This window comes from Cimex lectularius, unplaced genomic scaffold (genome assembly GCF_000648675.2).
Source record: "Cimex lectularius strain Harlan isolate CLEC.00 unplaced genomic scaffold, Clec_2.1 scaffold87, whole genome shotgun sequence".
Taxonomy (NCBI): domain Eukaryota; kingdom Metazoa; phylum Arthropoda; class Insecta; order Hemiptera; family Cimicidae; genus Cimex; species Cimex lectularius.
Genome location: NW_019392768.1, coordinates 1409767 through 1431690, shown reverse-complemented (window position 1 = coordinate 1431690; position 21924 = coordinate 1409767). Strand labels below are relative to the sequence as shown.

General features: G+C 36.6%; 1 protein-coding gene and 2 long non-coding RNA genes across 15 annotated transcripts in view; 1 reads left to right on the top strand and 2 right to left on the bottom strand.

Moving 5' to 3' along the window:
• The window catches only part of LOC106667815 (protein eva-1 homolog C), a 618009-nt gene that overhangs the window by 221091 nt on the left and 374994 nt on the right, over nt 1–21924 (top strand). The window lies entirely within an intron of this gene.
• On the bottom strand, nt 1484–12111 carry LOC106667822. The gene is made up of 3 exons (XR_001340655.2): nt 11931–12111; nt 2916–2993; nt 1484–1571 (listed from the first exon to the last, which is right to left on the bottom strand). It is a non-coding gene; the product is annotated as an uncharacterized LOC106667822 (long non-coding RNA).
• On the bottom strand, nt 13386–14830 carry LOC106667817. 2 transcript variants are annotated; one of them, XR_002910406.1, is made up of 6 exons: nt 14613–14830; nt 14349–14548; nt 14086–14285; nt 13821–14021; nt 13557–13757; nt 13386–13492 (listed from the first exon to the last, which is right to left on the bottom strand). It is a non-coding gene; the product is annotated as an uncharacterized LOC106667817 (long non-coding RNA). The 2 variants fall into 2 exon arrangements; XR_002910405.1 differs by having other exon boundaries at nt 14349–14830.

The following is a 21924-nucleotide window of genomic DNA, read 5'->3' as shown; positions in this document are numbered from 1 at the left end:
CATACGCCGCTGCTCTAGCCTATCTAGCCGAAGGTCGTGGGTTCGAATCGCTCTCGTGCCATTAACTTTTTTCATCTCAACTAAAAACCTTAATTAATTGTCATGTATTAATTGGTCAAGCGGACCAAGAAAGTAGTGAATTTATTATTATTATTATTATTATTTTTTTTTTTTTTGAGTGCACCACCATTGTGTGTAACAGAAGTCTGGAAGGACTAATTCTGCCTGGTAATAATATCCCATATCATATCTCCCCCCCTCTCTCTCTCATTCAATCCTTACGTTCTACCATAGAGCGATCAGAAAATTTCGCCATTGAATAATGTGAAAATTCATTATCATTTTGATCTGTCGTTTCAGTATTTCACTATTTTACAAACCAGAAACCAACTCAAAAAAGACAAGCAGACCAAAATGATAAACAAATATCACCGAGTTACCATAATAAAGCGGTTATCTAAAAGTATCAGTTTTTATATTTTTATCATCATTGTAACAGTTCGTGTATTAAAGAACAATTGGTGTTTAGAAATATATGGTAAATATTTCACTACAGATGCAATAACTCTGAAAATTAGTGATGAAGATAAATATTTTAAATTGTTATTCCTTCAGGCCACGAATTGTAATGTTATCGTCATTGATGGCCTGTCAATTACATTTGAATTATTCTAATACAGTTTTTGTAATTTATAACGTTTTTAGGAAAGGTTGTTTTTAGAGTTTTGCCAGAAAAAAAAGTCGGGGTTGTTCAACTGTAAAGTGCTACGTTCAAAATCGAATTTACAATCGGATCCGTATTAGCATTTGAATACATTAATAATCTAAATATAATTCTCACCGGCCCCAGGTGGGAAATTACTACAAAAACACGTGCGACCGAATCTTCATCGGAATTACATTGGCGGGGCGTTGTTTTCGACCGGCCGCGGCCTGAGAGAAAAATCGGAGTTCGCCCACGCACGAAACTCGGACGAAGAACAGGTTTGCCCGGCGCGACTTCCTGTCCGCACTGTACAAACGGAAAGCGAGAAACAAAAGCATTTCGAGTTCAACAACAATTGGAGACAAGAGCGACAACGTTCCAAAAATTTCATTATACGAATATTTGAATGCTAAATGTTCACCTTCTGCAAAGCAAAACAGCAGTTCGTGGTAAACTTTGTTTTAGTTTTTATCTCAACATTTTTCGATTTTACCAATTTGTGCAAAATGAATGTCTTCTGAATGTCAAACCGTCCACTAAATTTTCTTGTAGAACAGCCAGATTGAAAAAAAAACACTATTACTACTTACACCGACTTCTGAACTTTTGGCGATATTGATATGTTTGAAATGGCTTATTATATGACAGTAAAATATCGACATGATCGCCAACAGTAACAACCGTATGTCCTTGGTGGATAGAATTCGGTTAGTCTTATTAAGTCTTAATCAGCAGAAATGCAATATAGTATTTAGTAAGGTCCTGGCTCACACTGGTGAAGTAGGTAACGAAAGCTGATTTATTGGCGAGACACCCGGAAGATGAGAATTTGCAGGTATCCTTCGAATTTGTTCCGAAAACTTATCTAGAACAAAAAAAAATTGATTTGGCAGACAGTAGGGAAAGGCATGCTCACTAAAGAATTTTTTACATCTACATGGGCAAGAGTCAAGCGTAACATGTCAATAATCTACAAGGTGATTCAAGTATCGTCAGGTCATGGAAAAACAGATCATATCTTCATCGTTTTAATATTCTGCCAGATGCAAGTTGCCCTTCTGACCCAACAACCTCGCAGTCATGGACCGTATTATCTTTCAATGCAGACTTTTTGACGCGGAAAGAGCGACTCTAATAAGAGAAGTGATAACCAGAGCGCTTAAGTGGCTTCCAGAAAAAAAGTTTTCTTGTGAGTAATAGTTAAATTTGTGGAATATTTGTGCGTTTTATTAACAGTTTGGACTATGAAAATTTTTAAAATTTTTAAATTTAGCATTTAACATTAATGGTATGTGAGGTGTTTAGTGACCGTTAGTTAATGATTATTTGGAGATCGTGAGATGCGTTCTGGTGTGACGTAGGTTTTAGACAAACATTTTCTTTATCCTGCCAACGTTTCGGTTTTTATTGAGATCATCGTTAGAGCTCAAAGTGTTGAAGCTCAAAGTGTTGGGTTTCTGTGTAGATGTGTCATTATTGGGTGTCCTATTGAGAGGGCACTCGGAGAACTTTTTGTTGAAATACGGGCAATACAAGGCCATGAAGATGATCTCAATAAAGGTCGAAACGTTGGCACGATAAAGATAATGTTTTTTTAAATCCTACGTCACATCAGACCGCATCTTACGATCTCCAAATAATCATTAACTGTATGATCTAATTTGATATAAATTTTAATTAAGTGAATGCAAAATTTGTACGTGGTACATCAGAAATAAATAAAAAATTACCCCGCGACTTCATCCACGCGGGATTCTAATGTACCTTTCTAATGCGATGCAGAGTGCTAGGATGGCTTTCTAATCTAATGTCTCGTTGATCAAATTTCAGTTCACTTGGTCAATCCGTGCTAATATATTGTAAATATGACTCCTTAGGGATGGAATTTCATAAAATCCTTTCTTGTCGGCTATCCATGTAATTGAAGGAATGCACTGTCGAAATTTCAGTCCTTTAGATCCAGCGGTTTGGTCTGTGCATTGTCTGTCAGTCAGTCACGTAACTGTTTGTTTGTTTGTGTGTGTGTGTGTGTGTGTGTGTGTGTGTGTGTGTGTGTGTGTGTGTGTGTATGTGTGTGTAATACTAGAACAAAATAATAGAATATGCTAAATTCAACTTCTAATAAAACCTCTTCGTCACTAATCGGTCAGTAAAACATTTGTTGGGGGGAGGGGTCTTTCTAAATATTTGAAAGAACAAATCTCCTTACCCGGTGCGATAGATGCCGGTCTATAGCCGATCTAATAGGTTTCCCACTTCTGTAATCGGTTGAGAGGATGAGGATGATCTAGGAGGTAGCGGAGAAAATATATAATGAATAAAAATGAAAATTAATAAATAGGTGTTAATGAAATTAATGACAACTAATTAAGGTTTTTAGTTGAGATGAAAAAAGTTAATGGCACGAGAGGGATTCGAACCCTCGACCTTCGGTTAGATACGCCGCTGCTCTACCACCTGAGCTAGCGTGACCTCGATCCACTCGGACATCAACTCCCCATCACAACCCCACCTTATGAGTACCTCTCGTGCCATTAACTTTTTATCATCTCAACTAAAAACCTTAATTAATTGTCATGTATTAATTGGTCAAGCGGACCACGAAAGTAGTGAATTAATGATTTAAAAATGAAGTACACTTCACTCAAGCTCTCCGTCGCCATTTCAATTGTCCTTGAGAATCCAAACCGATTACACGACATTTGAAAAATGGCAAAAGGAGGGAAAACTCATAAGGTGGGGTTGAGATGGGGAGTTGATGTCCGAGTGGATCGAGGTCACGATAGCTCAGGTGGTAGAGTGCGGCGTATCTAGCCGAAGGTCGTGGGTTCGAATCCCTCTCGTGCCATTAACTTTTTTTCATCTCAACTCAAAACCTTAATTGTCATATATTAATATTGCTCAAGCGGACCACGAAAGTAGTGAAATAATGAAATTAATGTTAAAATGGCAAACAATTTATTAATCCTTTTGGAAATTACCTGAAGAATTGTAATATTATCGTTCGACGTGAGAGTACAAAGTAAATGAAATAAAACTAATATCCAATATATTCTGCCGAATAAAACACTCAAATTAAAATAACAAACTGGGTATAACTAAACAAAATTATCTAAAATAAGGGGGTGAATAATATGAAATTAATAATTGTTCCTTAAATTATCCTCTGTGGACATTTGAGGTGAAAGAAAAAAAATGATGAAGCAAGCTTGCATGCAAAGTTACAACGAAAAAAATAAATACAGATTTTGAAGTACGATGTCGATGAATGGTGGGTTCACGTTGATGGATGGACGAAGGAGATTCGAAGTCCCTGCGGTGAAATTCCAGATGTCCTGTAAGCTTCTGTTGGTCGAGCAGCGAGATTTTCTGCCAGTGATTCCCACTATTCTGGCTGATTCGAGAACAGGCGATACCAATCACTTGGGACGATGATTTCCTCGAGTATCGACGAAGTTCTCCCCTTTTTCCGAAGACAAACGAACGAAAAAATTATGAAAAAGGGTGAAGCCTAAAAAACAAAAATGGAGTCGAAGTGGTCAAGGACTGAGAACCGAATGATGTTACCACTGAGCGGAGTGTTCTCGCTGTTCGAAGGCGGGTTATTTCGGTCAACAGCTGGTACATTTAAGCGTTATCTATTGCTATAAATTTAAATTCATTAACAAAAACTTATTTTACATTTTAAAAAAGGTTTAAAATAAATTGTAATGGGAAAAGGGGAATGAAAGAAAAAATTAGAAAGGAAATATTTTCTTGAAAGTTTAGTACTTTTAAATATTAAGCAAAATGCACGAGCTCAAACAACATTCCATAATTGACATTCCCACCATTTCTGAAGGATTTCAACAAGCGTCCGTTCTGACACTAGTTAGGAAACTAACACTTGTCCCCAGTGGGAGGACGGCCTCACCTCGCCGGATTATCACACCTGATGGCGGTTGGTTCAAAGGCGGGGCGAACTGGCTCATTTGTACTAATTAGGATGGATTGGATAATCTGTTAACAGTTAAAGTGTGAACGGACGACGGTTGACCACTCCCGATGTGACGTCTGCATTTAAAAATTGTCTGTATTAAGTGGCAAGTTTGTGTATTAATTAAATTCGGCAATGATTTTTTTGGCCGTTCACCGGGATATCAATTTTTAAAATTTGAAGTAACCTATGATAAACTAAAATAAAACGTATTTACATGTGCAATCTTAATGAAGAACCAAGTGCGTTTTAGTTGGATCATGCCGGAAAGTCGTTGGTAATTATAAAAGTATCAAGACAATATTTCTTTGTTGAAACTTAAACATACTTTCTATGTTAGTGCTAATGTATTTGAAAAGGTAAATGTATGCATTATTCCCGTACAAAGGAAATTAAATGACCGCGATGGCCGAGTAGGTAGGGATTTCGACTCGTTTTTGCCGCCATGGGGGTTCGAATCCCGTCACAGAGCATGAAATTTTATTACCTTCCTTCCTGAGGTGCACGTACATACTCACGGGCTGACAAGCAGACAACAAAATAGTCTGCGAATGCGTAAGTTGACTAGTAGTCCAATGAAAACAACAAATTCACTAATTTCGTGGTCCGCTTGACCAATTAATATATTATAATTAATTAAGGTTATTAGTTGAGATAAAAAGTCATTGGCACGAGCGGGATTCGAACGCACAATCTTCGGCTTGATACGCCGCTGCTCTACCACTTGAGCTATCGTGACCTCGATCCACTCGGACACCGACTTCCCATCTCAACCGCACCTTTTGAAAAATGGCAAAAAGGAGGGAAAATTCAAAAGGTGCGGTTGAGATGGGAAGTTGGTGTCCGAGTGGATCGAGGTCACGATAGCTCAAGTGGTANGCACCCTTTGAATTTTCCCTCCTTTTTGCCATTTTTCACAAATGAAATGTCCACGGAGGTCATTTGTCGTCGAGAATCCAATCCGATTCCAAGACATTTGAAAAATGGCAAAAAGGAGGGAAAATTCAAAAGGTGCGGTTGAGATGGGAAGTTGGTGTCCGAGTGGATCGAGGTCACGATAGCTCAAGTGGTAGACCAGCTGCGTATCAAGCCGAAGATCGTGGGTTCGAATCCCGCTCGTGCCATTGACTTTTTTATCTCAACTAATAACCTTAATTAATTAGAAAACAACAAAGTTGGTCCCGGGAGACGAAAGTACAGAAGGAAACGAACACTTATCAACAAGCCAAAGAAATAGCAGCCCAATAACCCATGGTGCCGGAACCATAATTAGCATTAGAGCTCTGCTATGTTTGAGGCCTATTTACTTTCTACAGTCTGATCTCGATCATAATAGTTCCATAATGTAGGTGGTTCCACAGGTGGTTAATCAGTTCGAATCCTTACTTGACCCCTTGAAAAAAATGTTAAGCAGTTTGACTCCTCGTCCACGACACACAATTTTAGAAAAAGTTTACTTTCGCTTACTTTTCACTCTTCTGTGTAATTCTAATATTATATTTCATTTTTACAGGTATGTGAACATTTTTGTCTTCGCAGATCATCCCCACCCGTCTGTTCTCATCGGGCGTTGTTCTTAGTTGATGACAGGTTTTTACATAATACTTTATTCGCTAACCTTCGACATAAATGTTTGTACCTTGGATGATTAAGCACAAATATTTATAAGCATTGCCGGACAGCTTAAATTTTTCTTATATTTGACGGCTGACGGATTTTGTAGGAAAGTTTAGATTTTTGATATTATTACCTCGTATTTAAAATTTATCTATATCATTGTCAACCTATCATTGTCTTAAATTAGATTTTAATTTAACAACTACCTGGCAATTCTCGCAGATATTTTTATCGCTGAGTATTTTCGCCAGCTGTTAAGTTGAACGTTTCTGACTTTTTATTTCTATTTTCCATCTTTAGACAGAGATGGAGTGTCCCTTCTTCCCATTTTTCCGGCAATCTGAAGAGGTGTCACAGTCAGAAGTTTTAAGTCCCTTATTACTTTCAGTCCGAAATCGCTCAATTTTCACTAACTATCGGATTAAATATAGGGGTAAAGATTTGCATTGATTGAGGCACACTAACGACCGTATGTTACCATGAGCATCATGGGATGAAACTCAAGAAAATTTAAATTTATTTAATAAATAGGCGCTCTGGAAATAAATGAAATTACCTGGATGTTCCGTATTATCCTTCAGCTAAATTTTACAAGCCTCTAAATATTTTTTGCGAAAATTATTTTTGGATTTTTCATATCCTGGAATAGTGATAATTGCGATTCAAAGTGTTTGTTATACGATCCATTCAAATGTATTGTTTTCCTCGGAGATTTGAGCGTCAAAAGAAACCGATGAAATTGAAAGAGAACAACTAACATGTTTTAAATAAATTTTATATCTCGTAACGAACGGGAGTGTTCGTACCTGTTAGACTGTTGTGGTAGGGGTCCATTCAAACTTCAATGTGCTTAAAAGTATGTTCGATGCAAAAAATTTTTAGAATGCGGGACCTACACTTAACCAAGCAATGTTATCTAAATTCGTTTTTGTTAAAAGATAATAAAATCTCTTTCAACAGAGTGGAAGAACTCAGAAAATTATCTCTCACTTATTAGGCATGAAGATATATTTTAGACCCAAGAGTTGAGAAAAATTATGGAAATTTGGATGATTCCTATAAAAATAATCTTATCAGTCTAAAAATAGTCTGTCCTGAACAATGGGTATGCTAACTATTATGGTTCTTTATAAAACTTGAATTTGAAGAAGTCACATTTCAATATTAGCATTAACATTAACGAACTAACAAGGGGAAGACCAGGTTGGCGTTACGGATTTGGACCAAATTTTTTTTGATGATTCTACACTCCAAAATGTCGGAAACGTATCCGCCAATTCTTGTAAATAGGCCCTGGATTGGGCAAAAAAAATTTTGAAAGTTGAAATTTTCCGTTTTTTAATATTTTTATTTCGCCGTTCTACTTACTCAAATCATTTTTTATATAGATTGCAATAAAAAATATAGTAAACGATGGCAAAAGTAATCAATAACTAAATTCACTAATTTCGTGGTCCGCTTGACCAATTAATATATTACAATTAATTAGGGTTTTTAGTCGAGATAAAAAATTCAATTAATTAGTAGTCAAGTAATTAGGGGTATCTAGAGGTGCTAAAACAAAAATTCACATTTGTTTTACGAAAAAAATAAATTGCATAATTTACTACAAAAATATTTAGCTTTTAAAAATTTTTTGGTTATTGATTACTACAACTAATTAAGGTTTTTAGTTGAGATAAAAAAAATCAATGGAACGAGCGGGATTCGAACCCACGATCTTCGGCTTGATACGCCACTGCTCTACCACTTGAGCTATCGTGACCTCGATCCACTCGGACACCAACTTCCCATCTCAACCACACCTTTTGAATTTTCCCTCCTTTTTGCCATTTTTCAAATGTCGTGTAATCGGATTGAATTCTCGACGACAAATGAAATGGCCACGGAGAGCTTTAGTGAAGTATACTTCATTTTAAATCATTAAATTCACAATTTGAATTTGAAATTTGAAAAATGGCAAAAAGGAGGGAAAACTCGTAAGGTGGGGTTGAGATAGGAAGTTGATGTCCGAGGGGATCGAGGTCACGATAGCTCAAGTGGAAGAGCAGCGGCGTATCAAGCCGAAGATCGTGGGTTCGAATCCCGCTCGTGCCATTGACATTTTTATCTCAACTAAAAACGCTAGTTGTTGTAAACAACAACCAAAAAATTTCTAAAAGCTAAATATTTTTGTATTAAACTAAGTAATTTATTTTTTTCGTGAAACAAATGTGAATTTTCGTTTGAGCACCTCTAGATCCCCCTAATTATAAATTTTTAATTGAATTTAAATTTATTGATTTTTTGACTCCTAAAATTTTTCCGATTTTGAAGCAGTCGTTCTCAGAATATCTCATTGAAACGGTCATAATTAAACAACGCCAAAAAGGATTGAACGTCAAATATAACATTTGAAAGATAACAAACGCAGCTTTTTAATCTAGCATAAAAATTCATAAAATAAGAAAATATTTTTGTCAGGAATGAACCTTGATTTTAAATGGATATAATAGTCTGATTTTAATGTTTGATACAGTTACGAAATGACAATTTGTTTAAAATGAATTATCAACCACGAAAATTGGCCCTCCAGCTTTTGAGAAAATTGATGTTGCAGCTTTCACTAGGAATGTCAGTCAGAAGGTCGTCGAAATTATCAGTCAAAAAATTAATTTACACGATTTCCGCGAAAGTCGGTATTTAACGCTAGAACGATAGAGTTGAATAAAATATTCTTTCTGAGAAAACATATCCATAACATATAAACATTCATGTTTCGTTCTGTAATCATGCATATTGAATAGAAAAAAAGACCTGCCTCTCATGTTTGCAAAAAGAAACAAAAATTTGATGTTCAAGTGTTATCGTATCCAACATCTAACATCTAGTATCACTGATTTTTACAGTTCACTTCTCGTTACACGTCATTGTGAGTCATTGGTAAAATTGATTTTTTTGACCATTCCACACCTTTTTTTTTGGGTAAGGCCGTATCAAGTATGGGGAATAGAAAATGCATTCTAAAGCGGGGGAATGACTCATTTTTCGTTTCATCCGGCAATGCAGCAGGATGTGGGTAATAAGTTTTCACTTTTAGCGATCGACCCGTCTTGCAAACTAGTCCTGAATATATTATTTATTGTTGTCACTGAAATCAAAGCTGAGCTAATGCTTACCGTTATAAAATAACATTATAATACAACAAGAAAATTATTGTTGTGTGAGCAATTGTAACACTACACACAACCGTGACATATCTATAGAAAACACAGACTTTGAGCCCGAAAGTGGCGAACGTTGGTGAAAACGAAAAAGGAAAAGGTTTTTCTAATCCTACATCACACAAGACCGCAACTCACGAGCTCCAAATAAAATAACCGTCTTGGCCTTTTGTTTAACTGTGCCTAAGCCGTGTTCGGCTCTTTACAGTTTTCTTTGGCTGATCTTTATGTTTTTCTGCTTTTTTATTTAAGACGGAAGCTTGAACTTTTTATTGTACGATCTTTGACGGTCGCATCTCTCTCTCTTCTGGCGAGCTCTTAGTTGACATCCGGGATGGGCATCGTGGAGGCGGCTCGCTCGGGATATCAAGAGGAGGAGGTATAGGCCTTATTATTATTTTATGTCTTACTTTGTATTCATGTCCAATTTTCAATTCTTGTATTGCGCGGCGTGAGTCAATCATTGTTCAACTAATGGCGTAGTGCCCTCTACAGTGTCTGTGTCCATATCTCCATGGTCTACGGTCTGCTTGTTCAGAACAGTTGGACTGTTATGGACTGTACTGGTGTCCGCTGATTCCCCATGATCTGTGGCACACCAGGCTACTGCATGGGCTTCGCATTGCTTGGACCCTGCGAAATGCTTGCTATGTCTGCTTACCTATACTATACCTGTCCGATAGCAATGGACACATCTGGTGGTATCGCATTTGCATTGTCGTGTGTCATGGGCGCCAGCGCAAATCCCGCAGACCTGCTCTTTTTTGGAACATGCAGTCGATACATTTCCGTACAGCTGACAATTGTAGCAGCGAGTGACACCAGTATAGTCCTTCACAGTGCAGGACTGATAATCAAGATGTTGCAGGTTTCCACGTATGCGGGTCAACTTCTCTTACCCACGATTCGTATGGGGACTCTTCCCTAGTACCGGGACCATATCTTAGGGTGAAGAGCGGCCGGATATTCGCTTTTTCCCAAACCCCGTCTATGTTAATATTTGCAGAAAGCTGCTCCTTAAGGTCCTCCGACTTGTTTTCTTTGGGCACCCGCAACAGGAGTATTCCGGGGTTTCTTTTCCCAGCTGCTCAGACGCTAAGGCCAGCTTGGCCAAGTGCCTCGTTTCCCAAAATGGCTTGCCTGTCTGCTGGAGTTTCGACTTTAACTGCTTGGCCCCCTTTCGCCATTACTCTAATATCATCAATACGAACACGGGTATGCCTAGGGTTAATGATTTGTTTAGTTTTCTTGAGAAGCTCATGCGGATCTATTTTCTCCTGCGAATCGATGAAAACCATCTTCATCTGAGTTTCGGCAGCTTCTTGAGCTTGGTTCATAAGAATTGTTTTGTCTCTAACTTCAGTTCTGTTGACTTTCGTCTGAAGAGTAGCCTGATCTGATGATTGCGCCTTGTTTCTCCTGGCAACTACCGTCGATTATGTATCTCTTGACGTTTCTGTATATTTTTTGCTGGTATCTGAGCTACTAACACCATTTTTATTACGAACATTAGTCCGAGGGTACGGTTGTTTTTCCGAGTTATTGGCAATTTCCGGGGGAGGGTTAGACTTTTGGTTTCCTGTTGGCTGTGGCTGCTTTATGTTATCTGCTAGGTTTCAGTGCTTTGGGGAGAGCTTGGACCAAAGTGTTCGTGTCCATTTGTGTTATCTGCTTTCCCTTTCAGGAAGGTGTGTTCTATTGTTAGATTATGCAGAATGCTCATTAGTTGATCGGTTAACTGTATGATGTATGCAGCAGCCGGATTAGGGCATTTGTTAGCAGGCTCAATCAAATATTGGGCAATTTGATTAGACGTTTTTTGATTTGTTTCTAATTTTCCAGACAGGTGAACATTTCCTTGGATGGGATCTATTTTCTTTCTTTTTATTTGGGTATTATGGTCTGTATCGCTCGAGATAGACGCATCCGATAAAGACGTATCATCTTTTGGAACTATTTTTGTTTTAATGGCTTGCTTATTATTATCCTTTGGAATGACCGAGGTATTCAGATTAATATTTCAAGTTGTACTACCATTCCAAGGTGGGCGAGTTTTCCCAGGTGGGGCCATGGTTCATTTATTTCTTAGAATGTTTAAATAATATAAGTATAATTTAAAATTCAATAATTTAGAACAAAAACAAATTATGCACTGATGTAATACAAGCTGGTAGAGGGAAAATTGAAAAAGGGAATTTTTCCCGTTTCAGAGATAAACCATAAATCAGCTGAAAGGGAAAAAGGGAAAATTTCCCTCAATGCACGATAACTAAAAACAACCAGCTGAGAGGGAAATAGAACAAGGGAAAAATGATACGGATGGAAAAATTCCCTCAGCACTCAGTTGCTAGGAGATTTTTCGTTACAAACAAACCGAATAAAAAGATTCAATAAATCAAAAACAAATACAAATATAGCAGGGTCGTACCTGAAATGTTCTTGTTGAACAATGCAAAGTTTTGAAGAAGAATAAAAGACGAACAATTTCCACCCACGCACAAGTTGAAAACACTCCTTTTAACCACTTAAAAATCAAATTTAATGCAGAGCTAAAATTTAGCGTGCGTACTCGGCAAGATCCGAAACAATCCAAATAAAATAACCATCATAAAATACTAATGGTGGTACATAATACATTTAAATTGTAAACTTGATGAACTTTTTGTTCTACCGTAATCATAACAGTTACACCAAAACGAATTTTAGCCGCAACGTCTCCGAAGCCACTGTCATCATTAAATAAAAAACATTTCCGACCTTTCTATCTATAAAAAAATTGAAACAACGTTGAAAACTAAATGTCAGTTTTACGCCTAACGAAAGCTTACAATTTATACCTACCACAGGCTTTGTTTTGTGGATGGTCGTTCCACTAACAAATGTGATAGGTAGGTTACATCGCGTACGTTATACCGAAAGTGGCATTTTAAAAATGAGGGTTAACCACCGTGTGGTAGAAATGGTCAATTTGAGTCGGCTTAGTAATAAATGACCTCGGTTCTCAGCCATTGTTCCAGGCTCAACGCATTTATCGTAGTTATATTATCCAGTCGCTACCAGTCAACATATTGGATATTGTTGTTTGAATCCACCAGTCTCTTTCAAGTTTAGATCATACACTCGGTTAAGCATAATACAGTATTATGATTCGTGATTTAAGTTTAATAAACAACATGTGGGAGGCGCAAAATATGAAAAAAAGTGAATGAGGCGAATTATCCAGTCACCTATAGAAAACGTTGTGGCCTATACAAAAAAAACAACAAATTATTCATATTCCAGCAGATACTCATTTCGTTAAATGTAATAAATTATACAAACGATACTCAAAAACATTCACAAATATCTAATCATCCGAAAAGGGTGATTTGCAATACCAGAAGTTCTGTTAAATAATAACTTTGATAATATTGTCCCCCGCTGACGAAACAATGTATACAAAAGAGGATAAGCGAAAAAATAGTAGACAAAAAGCCACGGGGCAAGAAATTTCATGTGTCATTAAGCAGAACTTACCGGTTTATATATTCTCGCTTATTAATAGCATTTATGGGAGAATAATGAAAAAGGAATATAAGAAACATCAGGGCGGTCAATGAGCGAATACAGAAATAAAGAGGAAGGATTAATAATTTTCACAAGCTACTAGAACAAGTCAATCACATTGACATTTAGAAGTTGGTCAGCTCAGCATACATTATTAAGGAAGTGAAAGTTAAATGCATCATGAAAGTCCATCATACATGAATTGTGACATTTAAAACAAAACAGTAAAGCCAAGTATATATTTTAGACAAAATGGCAGTTTCATATTCAAATGAAATCAATATTATCGTAAAAATTCAAAAAAAAATAAATTCTTTAAAAATTTTATTAGGAAAAACGTACTATAAAAAAAATCTGTGAGTTGAGGCAACATAGAATGTGTGGTTGGCATATGGTGATAAACGAACGGTCGGAAATTGATTCTCAGCAATTAAGGAAGGACCCCTAGATGAAAGAAGAAAAAATTAAAAATCTGATACTCCAATATTGTACTTTGTTACGTTCTTACCAGCCACCCAGGGTCCTTCCAATGGAACTGATTGCCATGCGCATAGAATCAAATTCCGACCTCTGGACACACGCTGTTGTGATGTTCGAAGATATTTATGTGTCTGGTCGTATCTGATGTTCAGGAATGTAGGTGTTCTTGGGCGTTTAGGTGCTACCGCTACCGGCCGGAATTGATTCTCAGCAAGTAAGGAAGGACCCACTAGATGAAAGAGGAAAAAATTAAAAATCTGATACTCCTATATTGTACTTGTTTCGATCTTACCAGCCACCCAGGGTCCTTCCAATGGAACTAATTGCCATGCGCATAGAATCATATTCCGACCTCTGGACACACGCTGTTGTGATGTTCGAAGCTATTTATGTGTCTGGTCGTATCTAATGTTCGGGAATGTAGGTGTTCGTTGGCGTTTAGGTGATACCGCTACCGGCCGGAATTGATTCTCAGCAAGTAAGGAAGGACCCACTAGATGAAAGAGGAAAAAATTACAAATCTGATACTCCTATATTGTACTTTGTTTCGTTGTTACCAGCCACCCAGGATCCTTCCAATGGAACTAATTACCATGCGCATAGGATCAAATTTCGACCTCTGGACACACGTTGTTGTGATGTTGGAAAGCTATGTATGTGTCTGGTCGAAATGATTTCGGGAATGTAAGTGTTTGTGGGCGTTTAGGTGATACCGCTACCGGCCGGAATTGATTCTCAGCAAGTAAGGAATGACCCCCTAGATGAAAGAGGAAAAAATTAAAAATCTGATACTCCAATATTGTATTTGTTACGTTCTTACCAGCCACCAAGGGTCCTTCCAATGGAACTAATTGCCATGCGCATAGAATCAAATTCCGACCGCTGGACACACGTTGTTGTGATGTTGGAAAGCTATGTATGTGTCTGGTCGAAATGATTTCGGGAATGTAGGTGTTTGTGGGCGTTTAGGTGATACCGCTACCGGCCGGAATTGATTCTCAGCAAGTAAGGAAGGACCCCCTAGATGAAAGAGGAAAAAATTAAAAATCTGATACTCCAATATTGTATTTTGTTTCGTTCTTACCAGCCACCCAGGGTCCTTCCAATGGAACTAATTGCCATGCGAATTGAATCAAATTCCGACCGCTGGACACTCTGTTGTGATGTTCGAAGCTTTTTATGTGTCTGGTCGTATCTGATGTTCGGGAATTTAGGTGTTCGTGGGCGTTTAGGTGATACCGCTGGCGGCCGGAATTGATTCTCAGCAATTAAGGAAGGACCCCTAGTTCAAAGAGAAATATATTAAAAGTTTAATTTTTGATACCTTTTTATGTTGAGAATAGATATTCAGGTTAATGTTACAAACGTTTACTTTAACTGCCCGTGTAAATTATAGCAATGCTTGCTATATCGCGCTTGTACGACTGGTCATTTGTGCACAATGATGGAAGGTCTCCCATTATTAGTAATAATAATAGTTTACACATCAATTAATTATTTATATTAGTTACGTTTCAGGATAATATGAGCTTTTCCTCTTACCATTTATCCAAAATCCTTCCTTGTCATTGGAATGTTTCTATATCCGAACGTTCGCGACAATGTCACTTTACTCTTCGTTGTTTTAAACATTTATGAAGATTTTAAAAATTTGAGCCTTAACGTCACCTTGGTTTCCAGCATTTTGTTTCTTTACTCATTTGTTTACGTTCCTTTGTTATTTTTAAAATAACTATCATATATATCATGATCTGCATACACAAAATTAGTTCTGAGCGTTTTATTACCGAACGAAAAAAATTACTATTTGTAATTCAAAAATAATCAATTTTTTTAATTTTATTGTACACAATTATTTCCCATGTGGAGTGTATGTGTCTTTTTATATGTGGATTCAATTTTTAATTAGCATATGACGTCAGAAAAATTATAGCCAGATGTATCTAAAAAATTATATTTTTTAGTTAATCAATTTTTTAGTTTGTCATAAGTTTACAACCAATACATAATCAGTTATTTGGTTTTTAACGGCGAATGTCCCTTTTACCTTTTCTCACATAACATTGTATGTTATTTAGTGTTTAGTTTGTCGTCGATTTATTTTCTTCGACTTGGAGGTACTAGCATAACGTGTCAACGTTAAAATCAAGATGTACTGTTGTTCTCTGGTCTATACTTAATTAATTTGTTTGAACTGGCCTGGATAATTATTGAATATCCAATTTCACCTCTGTTTTTTTTTTCTGGGTATAAAGTGTCTTCATGATGGTCCCGATAGGAATAGGAGCGGAAGCGACAAATTTCCGCCCGCGGGGACCATCCTTGAATTATTTCCAAGTCGTATTAAATGTAAATCCTTCGTTTTCTGGCCAGCCGACGTCGTCTCCCTATCTGGGCCTCCACCCCTCCGCGAATTAGCATAGAACCGAGGATCCGACAATAAACCGAACCCACCTAGTTTCCCAGTCGCAAATCCTCTTTAGTAACTTACCAACAATGAGCTCCGCGTCCCTCGGGGGCGACCGCGTGAATCCGGAATACGTTTAATTTCACTTTTGCCTATGTTATTTTCATACGTACAATATTTTACGCACAGCCGGGTATAAGCACCATTGGGACTTTTAAATATAATAAACAAACCTTATAAAAATATTATTCATACAATTAATTCTCTATAGTATACAGGCTATTAAAACATTAAGCAATAGGAATTAGTGAAAATGAGTACTAATCAAGCGTATAATTCTAGCCCGGTTGATTACTGGTAATATGACATTGTACTCCTGGTTGTAATTGTAATCCTTTTGATCAACGAAACTGTAGTCTATCTCTGCACTAGGGAAATGAATGATAGTTTGAACATTACAATTATATTATGATAACGTTGAATAAATGAAAATAATTCGAATCCTTACGCAACATTTTCTTTTTACAATAAGAATTTTGTTTTCATAGATATTGTACAGATTCGTAGGTATTATATTATTGGCCTACAAATTGTTTTTCCGGATGTATTTATACTACCAGTAAATAATTTATTTTTTTATATTTTAACACGTCCAATCCCTACGTTCCAAGCACACTTGTTCCTGCTCTCTCTCTCTCTCTCTCTCTCTCTCTCTCTCTCTCTCTCTTTCTTTCTTTTTCTTTTTCTCTCTCTCACTGTCTGTTTGTTTTTGTTTGCGTTTGTATAATTTGAATTTGCTCTTCTATTTATTTATTATCAGTAAATAGTATATAATGTTTATTCGTTTGTCCGTATTATTTAAAACAACAAATATTATCTATATCTCTGAGGTTCTTATTTGTAATATTATCTACCTCCATTCTCTCATGCGGTTTATCAGTAACTACCTATCTATCTAATGAAAATCTATTTCAATATCTCTCTTTTTCTTTTCTTCACTATTTTGCTTTGTCTCTGTAACTTTACCTGACCCTACTGCCTCTCTCTCTTTCTATGTATCTGTCCTCCTCCTTTCTATATGTCTCTCTCTCTCCCTCCCTCCTTTCTTTCCTCACTCTCTCTCTTTCTCCTTTCCTTTCTTCTCTCTCTCTCTCTCTCTTTCTCTCTCTCTCTCTCTCTCTTTCTGTATATATTCACCCTCTTTCTCTATATGACTCATTGTCTTTCTTTATATCCCTCTGATTTCCTCTCTCTTTCTATGTATCTGTCCTCTTCCTTTCTATATGTCTCTCTCCCTCCCTCCTTTCCTTTCCTCTATCTCCCTTTCTCCTTTCCTTTCTTCTCTCTCTCTCTCTCTCTTTCTCTCTCTCTCTCTCTCTCTTTCTGTATATATATCCCCTCTTTCTCTATATGTCTCATTGTCTTTCTTTATGTCCCTCTGATTTTCTCTCTCTTTCTATTTATCTGTCCTCTTCCTTTCTTTATGTCTCTCTCCCTCCCTCTTTTCCTTTCCTCTCTTTCTTTATTAATATTATATGAGTCATGGCAAAAGTATTTGAAAAAATTATATTTAGACAATTACAACAACATATTACTAGAAACAACATCCTTAATGAATATTACTCTGGATTTAGACTTGGTTACAGAACAGAGGCTGCATTGATAAAGGTTATGGATGATTTAAGAAAAAATATAGATGAGAGAATGGTCTCACTTTTAGTCTTAATTGACTTTAGGAAGGCTTTCGACTTTGTGCAGCATACTCTATTATTGGCAATCCTTAAGTCACTACATTTCTCTGATGCACGATTAAGTGGTTTTCAACATACTTGATAAACAGGTATCAATGGGTTAAGGATGTAGATGGAGAAGTTTCACACTGGAAAAGGTTATTATCTGGAGTTCCTCAAGGAGGTAATCTATCAGCGTTGCTGTTCATTTTATTTATAAACCAAGTTTTAACATGTTTTAAAAACGTCAAGAGCATGATGCTCGCAGACGACCTTCAAGCAGATTGTTCAGATAACAAAGAAAACGTGCATGTAATGGTTGATAAAATGACTAATGACTTGAAAGAACTAAACCGATGGTGTGAACAACATAAGGTATCAATAAACTATGATAAATGTCAAGCAATGCTGATAGGAACTAGAAGAAACTTAAATTACATAAATGTTAAAAATGTAAATATCTTAATAAATAACCACAAAATTCTGCTGTCCAAATCATTAAAGAAACTTGGTGTCACAGTCGATGAAACATTGTCTTGGTCAGAACAAACCATCGATATTTGTAAATAAACATTCCAGCTGCGAAATGTCCAGGTTGATCTTCCACCTGAGTAGAATTACAAATTATAAAATCTATCTTGTTCCCAATCTCTGATTATGCTTCCCTATGCTATTATAATATAATTAAAAAAAATTAGAAAATCTACAAAAAGCACAAAATGCTTGCATAAGATAGGTTTATAATATCGAATACATTTATCATGTCACACCATATTATGCCAAAGCAAAAATTTTACAAAATTAAAGAAAGAAGAGCACTAACACTCTTGATGTTCTTAATAAAATTATTAAAAAGCCAAAAACCATCATACCTGATAAATAACTTTAAATGGTATAAGCCTAAAATCAGAACTGCTATCTACAATGCATCTTTCCTTGTAAAAGCAAACAAAAACCTCTCTCCCCCCCCCCTCTCTCTCTCTATCTCTCTCTCCTCTCTCTCTATCTCTCTCTCTCTCTCTTTNCGTGAGATGCGGTCGGGTGTGATGTAGGTTTCAGAAAAACATTTTCTTTATCGTGCCAACGTTTCGATCTTTTATTGAGATCATCTTCAGGGCTCAAGTTCTAAATTATACATGATCTCTTCTTATTTATGCTTAGTGCAAATTAGGATTTGTTTTAGTAAAATTTGTCAAAGTTTGTTCAAAAATTGCAGTCTAAAAATTCGCAAGTGAAAATTCGCCCTAAATGTAGGCGCTTTATTTTATTATTGATGACTAATTTGTTTCGTTTTTTATATTTCTGTATGTCAATATACGCAAGTTAACGAAGGAATTATAAATATAAAAATTATTTGTGTACGTGGTTGAATTTTTCATTTTGTTAAACTTGGTCAGGCGATCTCTGCCTCACTTTCTCTTTTTACTTATCTATTTCTGTTCTGTAATATTCTTTTCATCTTTACCTATTTATTTTCCGTCCTGATTCACTCACCCCCATTTCTTCTTGATATTTCGTATTTTGCGGGTGGCTCCGTCTGTGGCTCTCGCTCCTTTCTCTCCCCGGTCTTTCTCTTTCTGTACCTCATTATCTGTCTCACTCTCGCTCTCTCTCTCTCTCTCTCTCGCTCTCGCTCTCTCGCTCTCTCTCTCTCTCTCTCTCTCTCTCTCTCTCTATCTATCTATCTATCTATCTATCTATCTATCTATCTTTCTTTCTATCTAGTTTCTGTGTCTTAGTTATGTCTCTGTACCTCACTCTCTCTTTCTTTTTGCGTTTCTTTCAATGTCATTATTTATGTGTAAAAATTAGTGACCGTTAATCGATAGTAATTCAGATATCGTAAGATGCGGTCGGGTGTGATGTAGGTTTCAGAAAAACATTTTCTTTATGCCCTTGGGTGTGGGCACTCTCAACACGACACGCAAGGATGGCACAATTACACAGAAAACAAACACTTTGAGCCCTGAAGATGGTCTGAATAAAAGATCGAAACGTTGGCACGATAAAGAAAATGTTTTTCTGAAACCTACATCACACCCGACCGCATCTCACGATATCTGAATTACTGTCATTATTTATTTCATTTTTCTATCCAGCGCTTTTTAGTCTCCACACAATCTGTCATTGTTGTCTTATTCTCTGTATCTTAACTACTATTTAATCTCTTTCACTCATTCTCTCTCTCTCTCTCTCACTCACTCACTCACTCACTCACTCACTCACTCTCTCACTCACTCATTCACTCACTCACTCACTCACTCACTCTCTCACTCACTCACTCACTCACTCACTCACTCACTCACTCTCTCGCTCTCTCTCTCTCTCTCTCTCTCTCTAGTTTCTGTGTCTTAGTTATGTCTCTGTACCTCACTCTCTCTTTCTTTTTGCGTTCCTTTCAATGTCATTATTTATGTGTAAAAATTAGTGACCGTTAATCGATAGTAATTCAGATATCGTGAGATGCGGTCGGGTGTGATGTAGGTTTCAGAAAAACATTTTCTTTATGCCCTTGGGTGTGGGCACTCTCAACACGACACGCAAGGATGGCACAATTACACAGAAAACAAACACTTTGAGCCCTGAAGATGGTCTGAATAAAAGATCGAAACGTTGGCACGATAAAGAAAATGTTTTTCTGAAAGAAACTGTAGTCTATCTCTGCACTAGGGAAATGAATGATAGTTTGAACATTACAATTATATTATGATAACGTTGAATAAATGAAAATAATTCGAATCCTTACGCAACATTTTCTTTTTACAATAAGAATTTTGTTTTCATAGATATTGTACAGATTCGTAGGTATTATATTATTGGCCTACAAATTGTTTTTCCGGATGTATTTATACTACCAGTAAATAATTTATTTTTTTATATTTTAACACGTCCAATCCCTACGTTCCAAGCACACTTGTTCCTACACTCTCGCTCTCTCTCTCTCTCTTACTCTCACTCACTCACCCACCCACCCACTCACTCCCTCACTCACTCACTCACTCACTCTCTCTCTCTCTCTCTCTGTCTCTCTCTCTCGCTCTCTCTTTCTCTCTTGTACTCTTTCTCATACACTTTCTTGTTCTCGTTTCCTTTTTTCCTCCTACTCATTTTGTGGAGCGAATCTCTCTCCTTTCGTTCTATATCTCTTACTTTACCTAAACTCAATCTATGTGTCACATTTCAATTTATTTCGTAGTGACAATATTGTGATTTAGGCTTCATGATTATGCCTAGAGTAAAAATAAAAGTGGATCACCACGATTAGGATACAAACAGTCAAATCTAGAAGTGAAAGAGTCCATTCTGTGTAGACAAGAGACAGAAAGAAGTGTGAGATCCTGAAAAGAATTTAAAAAGTGTCGGAATCACTAAAATAGAGTGCTTCGGTCCACAGCTGGTAGAGTGTAAACAGTGAACCCATCCACCCTTGTTTCAAACGGTCTGGCCAACGGTTTCCTTGAAATTACTGTTTATTTAAATTTCAAAATGTTGTTTGTTTTAAAATTAAAAAAAAAATCTTATTGTTATTTTCTTGTATAATCGATGAATTGTTTTAAAACGAATTAAATTTGATTAAAAAAGAAACATGGTCGGTTTGTAGTCAGGTTAGATCAAGACATCAGGGGCTCTGTTCTTAATAAAAAGGATTCAGAATTGGGTCAGTCCTGTTGAATCACGAAGAGATCGTAACATATGTGTGTAAATAGTATATTATATGAATAAATTAGACTTTACAATTGTATTAAAAACATACAGTTATGTATGTTGTTGTACATGTCCTAAGAAAATAAACTTACATTTAAATTGCCTCTAATTGACGTAATAATTTGACAAACGGATTTTTGCATCATTTTGGCATACGCTTTTATTTTAACGTTTTTGTTCGAATATTAACACCTCGGGAAGTTTATCTTGCTTTCATGCTTTTGCCACAGTAATCATTTTGGAATTGTGACAGCTAATACGTTCTATACCGGTTTCACGTCAACGGTCAACCGATGATAGATAAACCACTCAAACCAACAGTCAAAGGCTGATAGAGTTCAATACAATTACCTATTGCCGTAATTATAAATGGGCAAAGATTAGTGTCGATATTACTTAGATTACGTGATTTATTTAAAAAACGGATTAAACTGATTTTTTCCTAGATTCTAAGCACGGAGTTGTAATGGATTTTAGTTCTAGGGATTATTTTTTCTTTTTAAGCAAATCGACTCTTCTGCCATTTTCTGCGTTAAGATAAGGCACAGTGGAAA